This window comes from Leptinotarsa decemlineata, unplaced genomic scaffold (assembly GCF_025532065.1).
Source record: "Leptinotarsa decemlineata unplaced genomic scaffold, Ldec_3_MD MMD2_tig00002974_RagTag_RagTag, whole genome shotgun sequence".
NCBI lineage: Eukaryota > Metazoa > Arthropoda > Insecta > Coleoptera > Chrysomelidae > Leptinotarsa > Leptinotarsa decemlineata.
In genome coordinates this window covers 2,485,506-2,510,246 of record NW_027412578.1, presented here as the reverse complement: position 1 = coordinate 2,510,246, position 24,741 = coordinate 2,485,506, and the positions used below count along the sequence as shown (strand labels likewise).

General features: G+C 34.6%; 1 long non-coding RNA gene across 4 annotated transcripts in view; it reads right to left on the bottom strand.

Moving 5' to 3' along the window:
• LOC141483070 (uncharacterized) overlaps positions 1–21,200 on the bottom strand; it is a 309,939-nt gene extending 288,739 nt beyond the window's left edge. For 2 of the 4 annotated variants that reach the window (XR_012465885.1, XR_012465887.1), the window contains exon 1: positions 20,886–21,195. This is a non-coding gene — a long non-coding RNA (uncharacterized lncRNA). Of the gene's footprint in view, positions 1–20,885 lie in introns of all 4 variants that reach the window. The other 2 variants (XR_012465886.1, XR_012465884.1) reach the window with 2 other exon arrangements.
• Positions 21,201–24,741: the final 3,541 nt, after the last annotated feature.

Here is a 24,741-nt window from a genome sequence, read left to right as displayed (position 1 = left end):
GATTGTTGGTATCTACAATCGTCTTCGGGTGATGACTGGACTGATTCCTCCGAGAGATGACTATTTTATAGGTCGTTGAAATACTTTCACTTTCTCTACTTTCTATTTTCCGCTTCACTGATTCCGTGAGAGATGACCGATTTGGCGGGAGTTGGTCATTTTCCGTTTGATGATGGGTTTCCATATGTTTCGTATATCTACGCTGGCCTGGCTGAATACGTTGTTGGACAACATGTATGCGGCTTCCTTAAATTTTCTCCTGAACCAATGTTCCTCTCTGTGCAAGATCTCAGCTTGGGACCACTCGATGTTGTGTTGATGGGTCCAAACATGGTCTGCTATTCCTGATTTGCTGGTTTCTCCTCGCTGTGTGTGCTTCTTGTGCTCGGCAATGCGAACATTCAATGGCCTCTTAGTTTCACCAATATAGGATTTTCCGCACTCACAGGGTATCCGGTAAATGCAATTCTTGGAATCGCAGTCCGCGTTTGGGGGCCTGGTTTTCGTGAGGCTGCTACGGATAGTGTTACCGGATCTGAAACAGGTTCTAATGTTGTACTTGAAACCAATTCTTCTTATCCTCTCCGATAATCCTCTGATGTAGGGAAGTGCAAGCACTGGTTGTGACGGCTTCTCTTCCTTGCGAGGCTCCTGCTGTCTTTTAGCCAAAGTCTTTTCTACCATCGCTTTGGAGTATCCATTCCGCTGAAGATCGTTTTTGATGATGTCTAGTTCCTTCTTGAGACCTTCCTTTGTATTACAGAGCCCAAAAGCACGGTCTAATAGAGTCTTGATGATTCCTCTTTTTGTCGATTGATGGTGGTTGGATTCGTGGTTCAGATACTGTCCCGTAAGAGTGGGTTTTCGGTATACAGATGTTTCCCACTTAGTGTCGGTCCTCTTCACCAAAACGTCTAAGAATGGCAATTCATTGTGGATTTCCTTCTCCATTGTGAAAGTGATGGAAGGTCTCACGCTGTTGATGTGTTTCAGAAAGGCGTCTAGTTCAGTATTCCCATGGTTCCATATTATGAAGGTGTCGTCAACATATCTCAACCAGACTCGAGGTCTCTTGTGGGCTTCTTCAATGGCCAGAGTTTCAAACCATTCCATATATATGTTGGCTATGACTGGTGAAAGTGGCGATCCCATTGGTAGTTCCTCATCTTGTGTAAAGAATTCGTCCTTCAGTTGGAAATAACAGTTTCGTACACAGCATCCTAGTAATTCCATAATTACTTCTATAGGTAGATTCGTTCTCTCTTTCAGGTTCCCGTCTCCGGATAGCTTTCTCTGTATGATTTGGAGTGCTTCTTCGACCGGAACGTTGGTGTAAAGGCTTTCCACGTCGAAACTAATTAGTTGATCTTCCTGTGTGACTTCAATTGACCCTAGTAGTTCGACAAAATGTCTTGAATTCTTCACAAAAGACGATGTGTTTCCTTGTAATGGTTGTATTAAGGGAAGTAAAAATCTAGACAAGTTTTGAGTAGCCGAATCTCTGGAGCTGATGATCGGTCTGAGCGGAACGTCCTTCTTGTGGATTTTGGGTAGACCATACAAGTGAGGGGGCTTACTGTGGTGAGGTGTTAGCCATGATCTTTCCTTGTCCGAAAAATAGACTTGGTGTTTTTTCAAAATCTGGTACAACTTCCTTTCGATTGATGCAGTAGGGTCCCGTACGATCTTTGTGTATCGTCCCTTCTGCAGAACCTCTTCGATCTTCTGTTCGTAGAGAACGGTATCCATTACCACAGTAGCGTTACCTTTATCTGCAGGTAGGATCTTAATGAAAAAACACCAAGTCTATTTTTCGGACAAGGAAAGATCATGGCTAACACCTCACCACAGTAAGCCCCCTCACTTGTATGGTCTACCCAAAATCCACAAGAAGGACGTTCCGCTTAGACCGATCATCAGCTCCAGAGATTCGGCTACTCAAAACTTGTCTAGATTTTTACTTCCCTTAATACAACCATTACAAGGAAACACATCGTCTTTTGTGAAGAATTCAAGACATTTTGTCGAACTACTAGGGTCAATTGAAGTCACACAGGAAGATCAACTAATTAGTTTCGACGTGGAAAGCCTTTACACCAACGTTCCGGTCGAAGAAGCACTCCAAATCATACAGAGAAAGCTATCCGGAGACGGGAACCTGAAAGAGAGAACGAATCTACCTATAGAAGTAATTATGGAATTACTAGGATGCTGTGTACGAAACTGTTATTTCCAACTGAAGGACGAATTCTTTACACAAGATGAGGGACTACCAATGGGATCGCCACTTTCACCAGTCATAGCCAACATATATATGGAATGGTTTGAAACTCTGGCCATTGAAGAAGCCCACAAGAAACCTCGAGTCTGGTTGAGATATGTTGACGACACCTTCATAATATGGAACCATGGGAATACTGAACTAGACGCCTTTCTGAAACACATCAACAGCGTGAGACCTTCCATCACTTTCACAATGGAGAAGGAAATCCACAATGAATTGCCATTCTTAGACGTTTTGGTGAAGAGGACCGACACTAAGTGGGAAACATCTGTATACCGAAAACCCACTCATACGGGACAGTATCTGAACCACGAATCCAACCACCATCAATCGACAAAAAAAGGAATCATCAAGACTCTATTAGACCGTGCTTTTGGGCTCTGTAATACAAAGGAAGGTCTCGAGAAGGAACTAGACATCATCAAAAACGATCTTCAGCGGAATGGATACTCCAAAGCGATGGTAGAAAAGACTTTGGCTAAAAGACAGCAGGAGCCTCGCAAGGAAGAGAAGCCGTCACAACCAGTGCTTGCACTTCCCTACATCAGAGGATTATCGGAGAGGATAAAAAGAATTGGTTCCAAGTACAACATTAGAACCTGTTTCAGATCCGGTAACACTATCCGTAGCAGCCTCACGAAAACCAGGCCCCCAAACGCGGACTGCGATTCCAAGAATTGCATTTACCGGATACCCTGTGAGTGCGGAAAATCCTATATTGGTGAAACTAAGAGGCCATTGAATGTTCGCATTGCCGAGCACAAGAAGCACACACAGCGAGGAGAAACCAGCAAATCAGGAATAGCAGACCATGTTTGGACCCATCAACACAACATCGAGTGGTCCCAAGCTGAGATCTTGCACAGAGAGGAACATTGGTTCAGGAGAAAATTTAAGGAAGCCGCATACATGTTGTCCAACAACGTATTCAGCCAGGCCAGCGTAGATATACGAAACATATGGAAACCCATCATCAAACGGAAAATGACCAACTCCCGCCAAATCGGTCATCTCTCACGGAATCAGTGAAGCGGAAAATAGAAAGTAGAGAAAGTGAAAGTATTTCAACGACCTATAAAATAGTCATCTCTCGGAGGAATCAGTCCAGTCATCACCCGCAGACGATTGTAGATACCAACAATCGAAACGTCGTGAACTAACGTGACTTGGAATCTCTACACTTTTTTATTTTTTATTTTTTATTATTTTCTTTTTACATTTCTTTAATTTTTATTTATTCAATTATTATATTTTTACTTGTAGGTTACTTCACTATCATTTCATTTCAGGTTTATTGTTGCTTAATATAATTGTTATTTTCAACTATTCTTTTTTAATTATTCTTTTTTTACTTGTTTCAGGGATTTCAAATCATTTTATATAGTAGAAAATGGAAGTCCGAACTAGTGAGAAATACAGCAAGGTATGCTTTACAGAAAGTATTCAGAAGTAACTCCTCGAATAACTAATACCTACTGTCATATAGACGGTGTCCCATAAAAGATACATAACTCTGGCTTTTTCAGACTCTCTGTGACAACTTGTTTGATAGAAAATAACCCTGCTTGCTTTTTGGATTGCATATAATTGATAATTTTTTCTTGTTCTGTATCGCCATTCTTCAGCATTCGTTCTAATAGTTCTTTATCAGCAATTTGGAAGGTCATCAAATGACTTCGTTTTAGTTTATACATCATTGTAAACCAACTGGCTTCAGGCATAGAATTGTGGATTTGTATAAGCTTATCAGCATCAATTTTTGGCCATGAGAGTTGGTTATTATTTACCCATGACGACGGAACTATGGTGAACATACCTAAAACGTAGATGAAATGAGTCAAATTCAGGCTTCAAAAAAAACTATCAACTGAAAATATAGGCCTGAATTATCAAATATCTAGTCAATTATCGAAGCTAATTAAAAGATATATTCTGACATCAAAAACTTACCCCTCATTTTCCTAAATGCATGATAAATTATATATCAACAATATTTCATCGGCGATCATATAGGTTATGTCTAATATTCACCATGTATTTAGCATTAGACAACGGATATTTATCATAAAGAAGGTAATATGTGATGAATATAAGTAATTTATATTATAAGAGTCACCAAAGTGTCGTTTATTAGCAAAAATGTTGCCAACTAATTTATAACAATTACAATAGTTGTGTACCGACAGCAAAGCCACAGCGGAGCAGAAAGGCAAACAAATATTAACAGGGCCGTATTCTTAGTATTCTGTGTAAAAAACATCAAAATAACGGGGTGCTTAGTTGTGTTTCGAAAAAATATTCCATATAGAAATGAGTTGGATGGGAGTTCAGCTAAACCATACAAGGTGATTCACGGAATTGTATCCATTTGGGAGTATCTAGGTTTCCGATAATTTTGTGACTTGAGCGTATGCGTTCGCATTCAAATTCGATTGTATGGGTTCGCTACCCGCTCTCTATAATTAATTCATGACAGTGTTCATATCCATAGGTATTCGTTAGTGTAAATGCCTTTGATGTTGAGATGTTGACTGATTGACTTATGATTAATTTTTGTGACGACTGGTTCGATTACTCTATTTGTAACAAATATTTTTTTATAATTTTTTGTTTAGTAAAAGAAGGGATAATGGTTGATTTGGGCTAGTTTGGTTTTGTTCAAGTTATTTCAGAAAATCCATGTATTAAAAAAAATACGGTCGAAAATCTTAATAGTGGATCTAGAACAGTTTGGTATTGGGAGAAAACTCCACTAATATGAAGTAACACTCTTGCAAAATACTTCTATATTTTTAATACATCGTAGCTTAGGGCCAAAAAAATATTGAAAACTCATTACTATAAATTATATTTCATTGATATATTTTGTCAATAACTAATAATCAGTTTTTAATGTTACTGTATTCAATTCTGATTCATCCTCAATTTTAGACACTATTATATGCATATATTAGTGTATTAATTTATACTTTCAATTTGATAATAACTCCATTGTGTGGATACTGTAGTGGATTTTTCTGTTTGTATCCGGAATATATAAATGAAAATAAATGATAATGGCGGTCATTATGAGCATTTATTGGTGGTATATAATAGTTTTAGATTCAGTTCGAAGTGCTTCAAATAGACGAAGAAATGACTTGGTCATCCATAAAAAATTTTCTGAAAGCTTTTTGAGTCGCCCTGTATATTGGAAATACTAAAAAATACTTCAAACTATCTTACCTGACCTAGTGCTTCAATTTTTTTCTTGCGAAAAACAGGAAAAGATTATTATAATGGTTAAAACCCGTCGTTTAGCCTTTATAATCGATGAAACATTTTAGCCAAAACATCAAAGACAGAAAATATTTATCCGAACTATGTGTGAGAAATCTTTTATTCATACAAGCACTTTTGTAGAAACTTATAGCTTTAAAAGTAGTCCGACTCTGCCGCAATACCATCATTCCCAGAACTAAGTGTTTCTCAACAGTTTTATAGGGGTAACAAAGTAGCTAAAATACGTTGAAATGCTTGCTACTGATACCAATTTATTCTATAGAACGACGCCATTTTAAATGATAGTGATCCGGGATACTTAAATTAGATGAGTTGAAAATATGAAATACCGCACATATAGTGATATTTACAGCTGAAAAGTACATAAATATTATAACATTATATTATTTAGAATAAAGTGAGTTAAGTATGCGACCAGAAAATTATTACGTTGACAGAGTGAATTTTTGTATAATTAATAATTAACATTTATTAATGAGTGGCGCGCTTAAATTTTGATAATAATTTGTCAATACAATTTCATTTGCAGTAAAAATATCAATCTTCGAAACATAAACAATGTCTTTATAAGTTTTATGAGTGCAGAAGTGAAATTTTAAAATGGCTTCCACCTTTCTATTTGTTAGTTTTCAGTTGGTGACATATCTATTATATTTTCCTAGTGTCCAATACAAAATTACTTCTTGCGTCTTCAAGAAAACATTTTTAACACTTTTTCATTTTATTGTTATCGTTTTCGGCTGTATTATATTTTATAACGCCTACTTGGAACTACTAAAAAACTCTTATAAAATTGTCTCCTGATTATTTTATGTGTTGCAAAGTGCAATAAGGGAAGTCTTTATAAAACTACTTTATAAGAGTGTTAGACAAATTTTATAGTAACTGCCAAAATGTTAAATAAACTGTTTTGTAGTGTTTGTAAAAGGACTATAATGCTTTATAAAACGGTGCCAATTTCCTATTTATAGCAATTTTATAAACACTTCGAAAACATTTCTGTGAGGAATACAGTTTTATAATTTGTTTCTCCGAAACGTTTCCACAACTATTATAAAATACGAAATTGCTAGTTGGGATTTAGGTGAGACGGTCTAATCAACATATAAATGTACTTCGAAAACATTCATTTCATGAAAATTTTTATTTTTCGGAGATTTCTATGAATAATATCGATAAATTTCTGAATCAGTAGATGCACCTAGGACAGTGGTTCCCAAACTATGAGTCGCGACCCACTAGTGAGTCGCGGGAGCAACTTGGGTGGGTCGCTTAATACTTTTGAATTGTTTTTCCCATTTTGAATAGATGCTAGGAAAGAGTATAGTTTTTTCGAACATTGCCTTGAAAGAGCTGATGGGGTTTTCAACCCCATATTTGTATGAGAGGGCTATCTCCCCTTTGGTATATTAAAAAAATAAATATAGAAATGGGCTATTTGTGGAAAGTGACCTGCGTTTAAAGCTTTCAACTTTCAACGCAGATATAGAATATCTTGTGAATCGTATGCTTCAGCTCCACAAGTCACATTAATTAAATAAGTCTCATTTTAAAATTTTTCCATTAGTTTAGTCTTGAGATTCTGAATTGAAAGTCTTTTTTCGTACTGCATTTTATCTTCAATTATATCATCTTTAGCATTTTCTTTTAGAGGTGTATTCCCGAATAGTGAATTTTCGCGATAATAATAGTAAAAATATTATTGGTAATAATATTTATACTTAATATTATTCAATATATGGGTGGCGAAAAATATTACACAATGAAGGTAGGCCCCCAGGCAAATAGTTTGGGAAACGCTGACCTAGGATATTTATGGTACTTATATTAATAGAGTTTCTTTTTAGTAGTTCCTTGTTTGAATCTTATACTTGTCTCTTCTGTGACCTGATTGGTTTTTCACAGTTTGCCTTCAATCAAGGACACCCTTCCCCGTACTGATGATGCCCAACAGTCTGAAACTAGGGATGTATTCGATCCGAACTGAGACATGCTAGTACTTTATCTCGGCTCGGTTCGATTTCTAAAAGCCTTGGCTCGGCTCGACTTTTGAATCGCCGGCTCGTCATGAAGCTTGGCCATGAAATCGAGCCAAGCCGAACTTTCATTTTAATTTTTTTCCATATTGAAGAAATACTCATCAATCATCACCCTGCCCTAGAAAGCTGGGTTTTTCCAAATTCAAGGAGGCGAAAAAGGGGGCTGAGCCTTCTTGTGGCACATTCGTCATTCCTAATGTCGATAACATCAAACTTGATAATAAGCCTCTCTGCTAAATATGAACGACAATTTTATGAGTGGTTTTAGAATTTTCACTTCAAAAGGAATGAAAAGTGGGTTAGACTTTCTCAAGGTAGGTTACTCCTGTCATTACCAACATGGAATCATATCGATAGCTTCAAAATGTACGATTTTTCATGAGAGACAGAAAACGTTCAGAAAGATTGCGTTGTCGTTGTATAGTTCGGTGTTAACTGTTATTTTTTAGCTGATGTTTGTGGATATTTATTCATTTTGAGAATATTGGCATAATTTGATCACAGTGACATTGATATCTTCGCTGTTTTCTTCTGAGCATGCGCACCCTTTGAAATTGTTAAATTTGTAGAAACGGGAATATTTTCAAAAATAAATTTCATTTTTAGAGACTACTTTGACCTGAATGTATTTTTTTTTCACGAGATAGTCAATAAGTTCACAACTTTCGGTATCCACTTGTAATGTCGTGGTTTGGGGTTTGAAAAGGGAATTAAACCCTCTAATTGCACTCAGTCAGATACGTGGGGGCACCTATATCTGGATTTTGATAAATATATTTCCAAGAGGTGAAAAAGGATCAGGACCCTGTCATGGTTTCATCGTTAAAAATAATTCGAAACGATTTGGGCTCGGGCCCAAACGAAAAAAACTCGTGTCACAAAAAACATTAAGTAGAAATACGTCAAGACAGTAAAATGAGAATAATTTAAAATGTAAGCTTTCCATACTTCATAATTCCGAATAACTTCCAATCTGAAAAGGTCCGATACAAGAGCACATTCAAAAGAATTACTTTATTATGGATCACAAAACACAAGAAACCAGAGAAATCTAACATAATAAGTGAAAACAATTTTCTCAGTTTGCCACTGTTACTAATCGTTATTTTTTGAGAAATCCAGAGAAATCTAACATAATAAGTGAAAACAATTTTCTCAGTTTGCCACTGTTACTAATCGTTATTTTTTGAAAAGGGAAGGGAAACTGTTGAAATTCAAATTGTAGATGGAAAAGTTCAAAGTTGTTAGATGGAAAAATTCAAAATTTGTGACGGAAACAAACTCAAATCAATGAATTTATCTCCATTGTTTTATTTTTATGTACATTTATAGCTATCGATCTGTAAGTAATACTTACATTCCTCATTGTTTTTCAATTTTGATAATAAAAGTTTCACCCCGAAGATGACATTATCCACTATCATAATTCCGAAAAACTTCCAATCTGAAAAGGTCCGATACAAGAGCATATTCAAAAGGATTACTTTATTATGAATCACAAAACACAAGAAACCAGAGAAATCTAATATCATAAGTGAAAACAATTTTCTCAGTTTGCCACTGTTACTAATCGTTATCTTTCGAAAAGGAAAGGGAAACAGTTGAAATTCAAATTGTAGATGGAAAAATTCAAAGTTGTTAGATGGAAAAATTCAAAATTTGAGACGGAAACAAACTCAAAACAATGAATTTATCTCCATTGTTTCAATTTTTATGTACATTTATAGCTACCAATCTGTAAGTAATACTTACATTCCTTATTGTTTTTCAATTTTGATAATAAAAGTTTCACCTCGAAGATGACATATATTGTCAAAATATTGTATTTATACTTAGTGTACTGATAGTACACATTTCTAGTTTGCTGCTTTTTCTAAAATGTCTGAAACTTTTATCTAATATTCGAATATTGTTTTGTTCGTCCTATATATACCATATCCTATTCAAAACCCTATACAAAGTGTCATAATCTGAATTTTCATAGGACATAGAGAGTTGATGAATTGTTCTGAACTTTCTGTAATAAAGCATTTTTCTATGAGCAAAAGTTCCATTATGTGTTGGAAAATTCAGAATGAAAATTCAATGTATTGAAAGGATTGTGTAATAATTTTCTAACAATTTTTTTTCCAATTTCTTGAAATTTTCTCGATGAAACTTTTTTTAATTTATGATTTTTTTCTCGAAACAGTTTGATAATATTTATTTCTTGATATAACGGATTATCAGAATTGGAACATTTTCCGGAACCGCTTGTTTTTCATATAAATGAGTTGTAATTCAATCTCCTGTCTCTAGTCAATAAAATATCCAATAACGGAATTACATAAGCGTTCTTGAACAATTGCATGATAAAAACTTACAATTTCAACTATAGAGTGATTCATACTTGTTGAAATGATGGTGTATCGTGTCACTATAAATCTGTTTTTCGTTATCCAGCTGTCGCCCCCCTACAAACGACAACTCTCAAAGTTCGAACTTGTACGAGCTAAGGACTAACGAGGTCTTACCTTTTAACGTGTGATTCCTAACACGAGTTGGACGATATAGATAGGTAACTACGAATGGAAATGGATTTTTAAAAATACAAATAACTTGCTCTGAAAATGTTTCGTTCAAATTTCATTAAACGATTTCAATACACTCATGTTGCTTTGTAGATGAGGGGTCTGGAAATCCATTGAGTTTGAAAAAATGCAATGAATGATATTTTTACTGTTGCGTTTCATATTAAAACACTAGTTATTGAATGATTTAATGGGAATAAAATTATGAGTTAAAGTTTTTTCGTTAACCAGATATCTTCTACGTACTAACAAAAACTCTCAACGAAAACTTGTACAAATTGAAAAATATTGAGGTCTTACTTTTCATCGTGCGACTATTAGCACGGGTTAGACGTTACGCAGTGAATACATGTCTTCAAATAATTGAAATCGTACAAAGGTCATTTATTATAATCCATGTGAATTACAGGAATTACAGGAAATAACTTTTCGCAAAATCACAAACACACGTTGATTTGTTAAATGGAAGTCATTTTTTCTGTATGGAATCAAAGTTTTCATCGACCTTCTTTGAATATTTTCATATTTTACAAAAAATATGAAAATTGTAGCACCGAATTTGATGCAGTTGTAGAAAGTGCAAATTGTTTAGTTCACCCGATAAGTTACTGTGTAAATTGAAAGTTACTTCCACAAATAAAAAACGTTCTATTTATCAGTAACTCGTGGTGTTCAATAATTTTGCCTATCAATAAAAGAGAAAAAAGTATATAGAATAATACAGATACTTATTATGTCGATTCGGAGGCTGAATTCTGCCTCAGTCTTCAGAATTGAAAAGACCAAGGATATTTTTCACGATATCATCGATATCGATGATGTCCTGCTTGAATAACTGAACAAAAATATTCTTACTGAACATAACTAAAATTTTGAAAAATTTTTCAAAGCTGAGATTAGGAATCGATGTCAGATGGTTGTTCTTGAATGCTGCATTTCATTCTTGGTGCCAGTAAATATATATTAGCAAAAGCAATTTTATTTTTTAACAGTTTTATAAGTGTTTTTGAATTGTAGTTAATATACCATACTATGAAATAGTTGGGAAATCATCATTATATGGTAATGAGAATAAAATAGTATCTGAAAGCTTTCCAATAAAATAATTTCATTATAGCTACAGGAAACAGTGATAAAATAAGCTAGAAATAGTTTTATAACTATCACAAAAATCTCGCAGTGTTATAAAACTACTACATAACAATTTACTTTTATAAGTTATAAGTTAGTTGCAAAAATGTTTCTGTGATAATTTCCTGACTATTTTATAATGGTTTTTTATTTTTATTTCATAAACGTTTCTATGACAAACTTATAAAACACTTTTATTGCCTACAACAGTATTGTGTTCACCGATCATCTAATATAATCAATTAGCATTTTGGAAGTAATTATAAATTACTAATAACATAAAACTGTTGCAACACCATGGAATTATAAAACAACTTTTCTGATTGGGAGATGTATTCAAAACAAATAGGAACAAAGTTATGTAGGACATCTTAGGCAAGTTCAAAGAACTGCAGTTCTTCATAGGCGAGTCTATGGAAATAGAAGAAATGGTCGGACTCATGGAATATAGGGAAATCAACGGCAATTCTGCTCCAGTGATGATGTTTTTCAAACATGGACTGGAAGAGGAGAAGTTTTAGTGATATTTTTAATAAATTATTCGTCTGTGTTATTTGATTTATACTCGTAGTTCCTTTTTAATTGAGATTTTCTTTGCATTATTGCAAAATCAAATTTTACAGGATTGTACCTTGTTCCACGTATTCCGTTCGAATGTGAGAATGTTTTATCTAGAAGTGATTTCGAACTGGGGTGAAACTAACCCTGGCAATGGTTTTCTCCAAAAAGATAAATGTTTCCGAACCGGATATAATAATGTCAAGACAGACAATTCCGCTTTATATTCCGATAAGTTTGTTAGGGGGTTAAAATGTACACTAATATGTCTTGGCACAATCATGTCGCTGGAATTGCAAAGGTTGCTTCTCAAAAGCTTGGAACACTGTTCCGAACCAGAAAATTGTACACACCTCAGCAACTTTTGATGCTTTATAAAGCTCAAATCAGACCATCTTTGAAGTATTGTTCTCATGTATGGAGCTCCGCCCCCAAACATGTCCTGAAACTTCTGGTTCCATCCAGAAAATAGCATCCGCTTGACTGGAGATGTGAATATCACTTGCAACCTTGATAGTCTGGAATATCGAAGAATGGTTGTCTCTCTTCTATAGATACTTTCACGGGGAGTGTTCAAGTGACTTAGCACATTTGATTCCAACAAGAGCGGTACATATCAATCAGAAATACGTTTATTGAAAAAAAATCTGAGATCGTTTTTACAAATGGATTCAACCTCCAGCGATTAAAATCCAACGTGAATCGCTATTTTCGCACAGCCTTAAGGATTTTCCAGTAGTGTTTGTGTTTTATCCTTAAAAAAATACAAGTTGAAATGCTACGGCCAATAGGCCATCATAAAATCACGGAAATCTAAAGAAAATAACTCCATGAAAATTTTTCAGATCTTTGTCGTAAAAATATAGTTTGTCAACAACCGTGGTTTTAAAGATTTCTCGTAGCGCCAGACAAATATAAATAATCTCCTGATTGAAACCATTTGGTAATAAGTTAGTTACGAAAAATTGAGAAGTGCACTATGAAATCTGACAATGATTTATCGTTATACGACTACTACGAATTACTTTATGGAATAAATGAGGCTGGTATTCACATGAGGGATTAGTTTTACCATCAGCAGTCGTGTGGTTGCCGGTGAAATGGTGGATTAAATGAGCAAATATAAAAATGTACATAATCTTCACATTCCTTTTGAGTTGTAAACAGCTCGGCTCATTATTTAGAAACGAACAGTGAAGAAGAATTCTTTGATGAGGGAGTCGTTTTCAAAAGCATACCTTCACTTGAGAAGTGAAAGAAAGAATACGAATTGTTAAAAGGTTTCACTACATGAGAAGGCGTTACTACAAAATTAAATAAAAAAGTCATTGAAGTATTGAGAACATTAGAAATACTGTGTGTACCAGGCTCAAAATATTTAGATGAGTCAGTTGAAAAGAATAATGACTATCAAATTCCAAGAAGATTCAACAAAATGGAAATTTCGAAATGGTATCTCTCTCAACGCATGTATAGGCGAAAGTATTCAAGTAATAAATTCATATACTTGAAAAATACTCAATTATCAGCAACCACCAAGTAGTCAGTACCAAGTGCTTCATATTATTCTATCGAATTATCGAAAAATAATGAAAAATAATGAATTTTGATTTATTAAATTTGTTCGTTGGCATTAACCTTCAAGAACACTGGTTTTTCAAATTGCAAAAAGACAAGACAATAGGTTTTTGGAATAACTTTTTGGGAAAGAAAGGTTTTTGGCTTTCTACTTCTCCATCTCGATACAAAGAAACGTGGGAATTGAAATTGATTGCTTCATTCCTTTCTTTGGAAGATTTCCACCTTTTTTATATCGAGCTGGAGCAGTAGAAAGCCAAAACTTTCCTTTTCCTCTTCTGAAAATATACCCCTTTCATTGAATAGAACCGGCTGACACTTGATGAAAATCCATATTGAAATTCATTAATACTGTTTGTTGTATGATTTTCGCTATGAAGGGTTCTACAAAAACCGCGACATATGTTTCGCTATACAATAGGTTTCTCAAGCGCTTGGGTGTCACATATATGGAAATTTGACTTTGCAGTTTGTGCTTTCCTTTTGTCATGTGCTACTCTGAACCTTTCAAATTTTTTTCGAAAATTCTCAAAAAATCAGGTTTCTTTTTGGAAATTTCGAAAAATGACAAAAAAAGTTGCTCAGTTTCCAATTTTATACCCTTCAACTTTTTTTAATTTTTTAAAATTTTTTGCAGTCTTTCGCTCTATCGATTCGAACGAAACATAATTCAAATTTCATAATTTTGATGAATTTGAGACTTCAATATCATATTGGCCAGAAAAAGAAATGAATACACCTCTAGAAATTCGTGTTTGTTATTGCAAAGTTCATCTAGTTTTTTCTGACCTTTTTTGGCCTTTTTCGAAATTTCCAAAAAAACCTGATTTTTTGTGGATTTTCGAAAAAAATGTCAAATTTGACAGGTTTAGAGTAACAACATGACAAAAGTAAATAGACTGTTATCCATACATTTCTCAAGAATAAACTAATTTCGAAGTCAAATTTTCATTATATCTGATAATAAAAAAAATTTCCATATGTCGCGAACTTTATGTGTAACACTGTATAACATAAAGATATATCAACGTTGTCGGCATATACAGGGTGTAACTAAATGAGTGTGAAACATTTAAGGAGCTGATTCCTCATCGAAAAAGAGATAGGATCTTTCATATAAAGAAATTTCATTGTAGCATCCCTTGTTAAGATACAGCCCCCTAAAGGGGGTACATAAAATTTGTGCAACAATTTTTTCACAAACACTAAAAAAGTTACAATATTGAAATTAACCTGACGTTTTGTACTACCTAAAATACACTTAGCCAGAAATTTATTCGGTTTAATCCATGGTTGTAAGAGGTGGAAAACGCAACCCCTAAAATTTATTTCCAATGTAACTTTTTGACTTCATATTTGTTTACCATTTCAAAATTTATTTCCGATAGCCTGGTTTATTCCAAACAAAAAAAGTCTCTTGGGTTTTTTGCCCAAAAAAAACCAATTCGCATCAAAAAATTATTTTACGAACAACTACAGAGATACATCGTCATAAATGCGAAAATACGAAACTAATCTATCCAGTAGGTCGATTAGCGATAGTGACAATTAAATTGGTATGACGCTGTCAGTTTGTGAATTTTCGAAATTGAATTAATACTAATTGTGTGTTGTTGTTCTGTTCTTAATTTGTTACTTTAATGATTCACTTGTTATTAAAATGGCATACACAAATAAGGAAATGGCTGATATGCATTACGTTCACGGTCTAATGCAGAAGAATGGAAGCTTCTAAAAGATATGCTGAAATGTATCCTCAACGGCAGCATCCTTCACATAGAATATTTGCTCGACTTCATCAACGAATACGAGAATATGGTTCATTCGACAAAAGAACGCAGGATTGTGGTCGCCATCGAGAAGTACGAACACCACATCTTGAGGAAGCAGTACTTAATTTGATTGAAGAACAACCTACTACCAGTACTAGAAAGATTGCTTTCCAGCTAAATGTTGATCATATGACGATATTTCGAATTTTAAAGGAACAACTTTTATACCCTTACCATCTGCAACGAGTACAGGCACTGTTACCGCGAGACTTTCCGAACCGTCTTGAATTTTGCAATTGGATGCTGGAAATGATTAGAAGAAATTGTTACTTTCTGAAGACGATAGAATTTACAGACGAATGTAGTTTTTCTCGGGACAAGATTATTAATTTTCATAATTACCACATATGGGCTGATGAAAACCCTCACGCTATTGTCGAAACTAACCATCAAGAACAGTTTTCTCTCAACGTGTGGCTCGGAGTTATTGGGGATGATTTAATTGGGCCTCATTTTCTACCTTCTCGATTGAATGGTGAGGCACACGTTCTTTATGCATGATGGGGCTCCCGCCCATTTTAGTCAAGTAGCACGTCAGCATTTAACTGAAACATATGCAAATCAGTGGATAGGTCGAGAACGACCACAGAATTGGCTCGCTCGATCCCCGGATCTCAATCCTCTCGATTTCTCTATTTGGGGCCATTCACAGCATTTGGTTTATTGTACTCCTGTTCGCGATGTAGAGGACTTAAGAAACAACATCATCGATGCGTGCAGGGTTATCAGAGAGACTCCAGGAATATTTGAGCGAATACATGGCTCAATGCGCCGACTTTTAGACGCATGCGTAATGTCTTAAGGTAGACATATTGAACATTTACTATGATCGCTTAATGCAGGTACTAACTACAGAATAACAATAAATCCAGTTCGCATTTATGACGATGTATCTCTGTAGTTGTTCGTAAAATAATTTTTTGCTGCGAAATGGTTCATTTTGGGCAAAAAACCCAAGAGATATTTTTTGTTTAGAATTAAACAGGCTATCGGAAACAAATTTTTAACTAGTAAACAAATGAGAAGACAAAAAGTTACTTTGGAAATAACTTTTAGGGGTTGCGTTTTCCACCCCTTACAACCATGGGGTGAACCAAATAAATCACTTGCTAATTGTCTTTTTGGTAGTACAAAACGTCAGGTAAATTTCAATATTTTAACTTTTTCAGTGCTTGTGAAAAAAAATGTTATACAAATTTTATGTACCCCCTTTAAGGGGCTGTATCTAAACAAGGGATGCTCCAATGAAGTTTCTTTATACGAAAGATCCTATCTTTCCTTTCCTAATATCATTTAGTACACTGTATTCCTTTTTGCCATGTAGATTCAATAGCTTTTGCAGTTCCGATTAAAAAAATTTCAAATCGCTACTTATTTTTGATTTGCAAATTGTCCAATGTTTATCTACGATTATTATTTACGTTCTCGTTAGTGAAAATGTTCAAGCTTGTTCAAGTTCCATTGCGTTTGTGCAAGCACCGTAAATTCAACCACGTATAATTAAAATTCAATTAATCTTTAATCAATCCTCAAGCTGAAGAAATATTGTGTATGCATACTGGTCAGGCTCATAGTAACGTGTGGTTTGCACCAATCACAATTTCATTAGTTCCTCTTCCGTGTTTGGATCTCCATATCATATTATTGTTGGGGAGTCCAACCAAACATTCTTCTAAAACTCTCTTTGAGGTTTGAGGTTTGAAGAAGTGTAAAAATATGAATCAATAGTGAAGATTTCCGTTTTTTACAATTTTTGGAGAGAATCAACTCAAATTTTTGGTCATGATTCTGAGAAAAACTGTTTACAAATGGTTTGCAGATAATATATCGTTTTGGTCTAGTGTCCGTCAATGAAGAATGTTGTGAAGGGTGACCAAAATCGGTTGTGATTTCAAAATATACGGTAAAATGATAAAAGATGATCGTTCGACACAGTACAAACTGCCATACTTTGGATTTTGTATGAACATTCAGATGTGAAAGATCTGTTCCAGACAGATTCCGAACAATTCAACCGATACGACACCCAACAAAAAAGATGTAAGGATATGCTCAAAAAATTCATCTTGAGACCTGCAAAATCCGTATAAAATATTGTTGCAGGTGCATACAACAATTCAATCTCAAAAAAGTTCGTTCATCAAGTACCTCTATAGAAATGATCGCTAATTTTAAGGTTCTACTGGACTTATCGCCATCATTCCTTTATAAGATCTAAGAATTGTTAACGGTGATTGGTATACAATGATTTGTTTACCAAAAGTCTTGACTTCAACAAAATTAGCGAAAATAATCTGAAACTCCTACTCCCATAAAACACATCAAACTCCATATTGGTTATTTGAAGGAAAAAACTACCGAAATCGTGACTGATTGCCTGAATTTTCCTGATTTTGCAGCTTTTTTTTTGTTTCCCTACATCAATTTCGAAGGGGATATTTTGCAAAACAGGTTGTTTCCATTTTTTTCCTACTTGTTGACATTACTTCGAAGATGACTCTCATAACCTATACACCCCAATACAGTTATTAAGAATTACGGAAAATATATCATTCTCTAGTGCAAAAGAAATATCATCCACGAAGCGATTGCGATGACTCAAAGAATATTTATTCATCTTTGTCAAGACTTTCAACAATGACAAGGGTTATCGATGCCTACATTCAAGCAACAAGTCATTGAGAATTAATCACCCTCTCTTATTTCACCGCCGAGTGTTCAAGTTTTTCAAATATTGACACGCGCTAAAAAATAATCATTAAAAATTTATCGCTGAAGAATCGTAAAACAGTAAAACTTAATTATTGATATTATATAATCAAACCTTGAAACAATCTCAAGTCACACCTAACAATTCGTTAATTGACAGATAGGTAATTGTATCTTATCTGTATGACTGATTAGGCTTTAAATATATCAAATGGAACAAGTATGTTTTTTTCTGATCAGACGTAGCAGCGTTCACTTGTTGACATGGTGACAAGTATCTAGAAAATTTTTTTGATCAGTTTAAATATAGAATATGAAAATATTACTGGTGATTTAAAATATTGTATCATAATTTTGTGGATATAAGAATCGCATTTTTTGGTTTCTACCACCTACATTGTGATTTATGAAAACTGTTTTTGCTTACGGAATGACTATTACGTATGAAGTATCCACAATTTTTTGCAATGTGCAAGAAATGAATTACTTGAAAATAATGAAGTAACACAGTGTCTGAATTAACATCCTATAGAATGTGTTGAGCTACTGCTTTCGACATCTCGTGCGGAATAGTCGAATCCCTATCGATATTTATTGTCTTTCGGCTTGACCTCCGAAATTCTCTTGTAGATGGCTGAAGGCAATATTCTTGCCTTGATGAAAAAATATCACTGTAATTTATTGAATCGTTGCTTCAATAAAACTAGGAATCATATATAAAGAAACAGACAAACCTATACCAAAATTAAAATAAATGAATTCCAATATAGTGATGCGCCATCTAGTGAATGATAGCGAAAAGCAGTATTTAGTATACATATGTCGAGAGAGGAGTTTGAAAAAGAAGAAATCCTTTTCGTTTATTTCTCGAGACACACAATAGATATCGCAATGAATAAAAACTGAAATAAAACAAAATGTTCTCTTTGATGTAAATGAAGTTAGGAATTTGATAGTTTTCCATCAATAGTGAAGCAATTATTGGAAATATTCAAAATCAAAACTGATAATACCTTAATTTTCTGTCAGTCTTATTCTGTCATATTCAAATGAAAACACTTTTCTCATACCAGAAATAAAGTGCGTTTCGCTAACCAAGTTAACATCTTCAGGAGATGACTATAATCAATATATCCTGATGATGCTGACTTGGTTAGCGAAAGTCACATCGAGTTATTGAGTTATTTTAATAATAATAATTATAATGTATCTACTATATAAAAATTGATGTTTGTTGGTTGGTTGGTAAGTGATAAACTTCTACATCGCTCAACCGATCGTGATGAAACTTGACATGTATAAGAAATTTTTCATAGAGAAGGTTTTTAGGCTATCAATTTTTCAGTAACTCGCCACTGGATGGCGCTGCAGAACAATTTTTTTGAAAGCACTGTTCTACAACGCTACGCACGCCTAAGTTCGTTGTTTCTGATTCTGTCAAAACATTGGAACAGCAGCGATACAGCAACATAGTACTAGTAATTTATATGGTGAAAAAAATATTTACATAATTTGCATGTTGAAACAAATGCAAACTGGTGGTTTTATTCCAATGGTTTTCCAAAATGTAAGTCATTGAGTAATAACAACAGGAAAAATGAATGTACTCTTCATTCAGTCGAATGACAATAAAAAATTTTCCATAATTTTTGTTTTCTTCAAAATGGAGTTTTATAAATTACAATAATGAGGCAAAGAAGTACAAGATGAAGCATCTAGAGACTATAACTTTGCACTACTACCCTTTCAAAAGCAAGTATTTACAGAAAAAATTAACCCGGGAGCCAGTGACCAATTTTTACTACCTACTTATTCCAAGCTGACAATTTTAGGAATGCTTCAAATAACAAGCCTTTCCATCACATTTTTTTCTGTAAGCATAAGTCAACTTGAGTTTCTGTAAACAAATACCTATGTTGAAATTTCCAAAAACAAATAATACCAAAAATCCAGTGAGATTTAAAAACCAACTCAAATTGTTTATTGAAAGTACATTTTAGAGTTATTTGATTTCACAAATAGAAATCTGAATTTTCACCAGATCACGACCTGCGTTTACGCATTTAATTTTTGTCAAGTAATTTCTTGGTTATTCATATTTTGTCTTCAATCGAGGACCACCTGCCCGGTACTGACGATACCCAATAGGCTGAAACAGCTGGTGGCTCTCAAATCGAAATCAATATGGAAATGATCAAAATGGTACCTATCTATTTATGTTTTAATTTTCAAGGAATTATTTTCCAGCAGCTAAATTGCATTAACCTTTTACATTTGTTTGTATCAAGATGGAGTAGTAGAAAGCCTAAAACCCTCCTTCCCATAAAGTATTCATTCCTTAAATTATAACCCTTTCAATTTGATGTATTGTAATGTTCAATTATTTAAATATTTCATTTGCTTCCATTTATATGTTTCTATTTAGATTTTATGTTTATAACTTGTTTACTCACAAACAAGCAGTTGATCAGCTCCGTGAATTGCGAATTTATTCACCATTCAATGTTCATGTATCATAATTCACTGATGAATAAATTATTGTTATTATTATTTGATTTAGATCAGTGATGTTAAATTTTTGGTCGTTTTGAATATGTGATCAAGAAATCTTCGCAGAATTTTTTCATGCAAATAATACCATCGTATCATAAGAAGGAACGCAAGCAGTTGATATTCCAAAGAATAAAACGCCCAATTCAAAATGTTTACATGCATATTCAGTAATTGTATTCAAAAAAAGAGTATTCAAGAGTTTCAAATTTGTTTTAAGTGTAACCCTTTTTTATCTAAAAATACCGGCGACATACATTCTCCCAGCAACGTCATTGTTTCATTCGGAAAACCATTGTTTCCGAATGATACATAAATGACACATAAATTGATAACAATAGTTTCAGATTACCTGTCACAACATCACATCGGTGCATAGTCAAATAGAAAGACTCTGGCACATTCACAATATAACTTCACAGTTTTTCATAATAATCCACAATAGCGCATATTTCTTAATTATTGTTGGTGCGAACGAAAAAGTTTAAAAAAGACTTTTTTTCTTGACAACTATCCAGAATTTGCTCACTCCGATGACTAATGCCGATAATTTAAAATCAACTCGCGATACACACAAAAAAGACAGAGCTACTATGTGGTCTGATATTGGAAACGATTTAGATCATGTCTATATTTGTCGTCACGTCACCTTTATCATCACATTCTAATACATGAACGAAAGTTCTGTACTTGAACTATGTCAATGTTTACAGATTACGTAATAATTGAAAAAAATTGACGGTCACGTTTTCCATTTCCCGTTATTGAATTAGCGCCGGTATGAGAGATATTGCACTTTTAGTTTTGCCGAGCTTTCTGGTAAACGATCAGTGCAATTTTTCTGCGTATTGATTTCGAAAACAAATCCAGAGGTAGATATGGTGATACAATTACAGGCGGCTAAATTTTTCCATAGATCTTTATTTCATCGATCAATGAAAAGTTTGAGCAAATTAAAGTGAGCTTTTATGTAGTAGGAATTTTTCCCGATATTTTCAAGTCCTTTTACTTTTCATAACCTATTTCCAATCAATACCACTGGAGAAGTTATAACATTTGCAGATGATACTGTTTTGTACTACGATGTGATAATTGGAAAAATTAAAAAATTTAAACGGATATCAGCGGATGTTCCTTCAATTCTGGAACCCTCAGGTACCAGTCAAGATGATGGTAAACGACCAGATGGTATGTCTCTCATACCATGGAAATACGGTAAACCTGTGGTATGGGACTTCACTTGCGTCGACACGGTTGCGGCTTCCCATCTAGCCGGAAGTTCGAAGTCTGCTGGAACTGCAGCATTGTCTGGCGAGAAATTGAAAAAAAAATACAAAAATCTTGGTAACAACTATCTATTCCATCCAGTAGCGGTTGAAACTTTTGGTGTTTATGGCCCGGACTTTCTGTTATTTGTTCATGAACTCGGAAGGAGAATAGGTCAAGAAACGAAAGATCACCGTTTTACCTTTTTTTTTGATAGAAATAATCAGTATTGCTATTCAACGTGGCAATGCTGCTTCGGTCCTTGGAACTATTCCTCCTTCACATAATTTTGAAGAGATCATGCATTGCCCTAATTTCAGTACGGAACTGAAATCTCTTCGAAACAAGACAAGATATGTGGATATTCATCAGTCTCCTATAAAGGTTAATTCGCAAGTGATTGATCCACCTTCTTCTTTTTCAGTGCGTTCAATGGACTTAGGTCATTCTTCCCCTCCAAATATGAGGTGCAGTCCTCGTAGCTCTAGTTCCCTTTCAGTGGAAGAGCTTCATGAAGCAAGAGCCGAATCGATCCCTCTACGAAACCCTTCTTCACATGGAATGATCGATCGCAGTTTGAGAAATGATTCTTATGGAAATTCTGTGAAACATGTTCTTCCTTACGAATCAGTAGAGAGTTGTTCTGAAAATCTAGAGAAGAAAATTGAATTGGATAATTTAGGAAACACTTGCTACATGAATAGCATTTTACAAGTGTTGTTTATGACGAAGAATTTCAAGATCGAGGTTTTAATGATGAACGAGAACGGGAATGCTTCCTACTTAATCATCGAATTCAAACATCTGTTCATGCAGCTGCAGTTTCGTAAGAATATATCATCATTCCCTCCAACCGATTTCCTGGAGTCTTTGAAGTTCTCTAGATACTCGTTAGGACAACAAGAGGATTTTTCCGAATTCTTGGGGTTCTTGTTGAATACTCTTCGTGAGCAAAACAATAGCAAAATCAATACTCCTGACCGCTCTGGATCGAATGATTCCCTACAGTCCATCTCGTCTTGTGTTTGTAAATCTTTTGCTGGAAAAATCCTCACTTTTTTACTTTGTAGTAAATGTTCAAGAGGTAGCGAAAACTTATGTGAATTTGTCTAGCGAAAAAATCTCAAATCTGCGTTTTCCAGAAAATCTATATTTTGTGAAGAAATAATTGCCTATAATGAATTACCAAATGGCGTTAAACAAGTTTCCAACTCAAAAAAATTAAAATAGATCCAAAGAACATTTGTGGAAATGATTTAAATTATCATATTTGTTTGTTTTTGTTTATTAGACCAATGCCGAAATAGATATCTTTGAAGTTATATACAGTACCTTCATTTCAAAACTTCCTACCCCTAGTACTTCGTTTAGCAGGGATAATTTGCCGTAGTCAAAAAACACGTCAAAATTTAGAAATCGAAGGGGAAGTTTAAAACCAGTGCCAGTGGTATTTTAGGTTTAACCCCCTTAGCCCTAGCTACCCCCACTTAATAATTTTAAATGGCACCCCCTATCTTGACTATAGCTATATGACTAATAGCCAGTCCGTGCAAAGGTTATTGTTAAATCATCTGAAAATTGAATTTTTAACAGGTGATGATCGACTGTATTGCCAAACATGCGCCAAACTTACTGACTGTTATAAGAAAACAAGTGTAGCTGAGGCACCAGTCACTCTAATAATAACACTAATGATCTTCAAATAAGACTCAACCTCTGACGGAAGCAAGAAACTCTCTCGAAGGTTCGAAATAGATGAACATTTCAATCTAGCAGATCACTATTATAATATTCATGCAGTCATTGTTCACTGTGGTTCTGGCGTTGAATTTGGTCATTATTACGCCTTGGTCAAAGACGAAACGGACTGGTTTAAGTTTGACGATAGTCGTGTCACGAAGTGTTCTGGCGATGTATTGAATCTATTTGAGCCTCTGGAGACACCCTACATTTTGTTTAATGAGGGAAAGGACATTGGCAGATCAAGATCTTCAGATGATATGGTGCTGCAGGTTTTTTCGGGTTTTCGTGCAGCTGAAAAAGCAAATGCGCCACTGGAATCACTGAAATCGCCCCGGAGCACCAATTAATTTTTATTGTTGTTTTTATTTTTATCGTTGTTTTATAATTTAAAAAATAAAAATCAAAGTTGAAACAGATTTCGATAAAATCAGTACTTGGCTGAAAAATCATTGACAGTAAATTTTGAAAAAACTTTTTCTGTACCATTCTCTTCACATGAGCACAAGGTATCAACTTCCAATTCACTACAAATAGAACACAGTGGTATAGTAACAAACATCGGTTCATAAAAGGGCTTGTTTTTTTCAAGGACAAAACACAAGCACTACAGAAAAATCCTTAAGGAGCTCTTAGAGTGTCTGTGCGAAAGTAGTGATTCACATTGGATTTGAATCGCAGGCGATTGAATTCATTTGGAAAAACGTTCTCAGGAAGTTTATTCCACATAAACGCTGTTCTCCAAATGAAAGAGTTCTTAAACAGTGAAGTTCGAGGTGTACTGAGTTGAACCTCAGAACGATGAGCGGTCACAGTTCCTCGCGTATTTCTGATACACACCGCTCTTGGTGGAATCAAAAATGCCAAGTCACTTGAACACTTCTCGTAAAAGTATCTATAGAAGAGAGATAAATCTCAAACTTTTCTTCGACATTCCAGACTACCAAGGTTGCAAGTGATGTTGGCGTCTCCAATCAGGCGGATGGCTCTTTTCTGGATGGAATTCAACGGTTTCGGGGTATGTTTGGGGACGGAGCTGCATTTATGAGAACAATATTCCAAAGAAGGTCTGATCTGAGCTTTATGAAGCATCAAAAGTACAGTTTTCTGGTTTGAAACAGTGTTCCAAGATTTTGAGAAGCAGCCTTTGCAATTCTAGCAACATGATTGTGCCAAGACATATTGGTGTCAATTTTATCCCC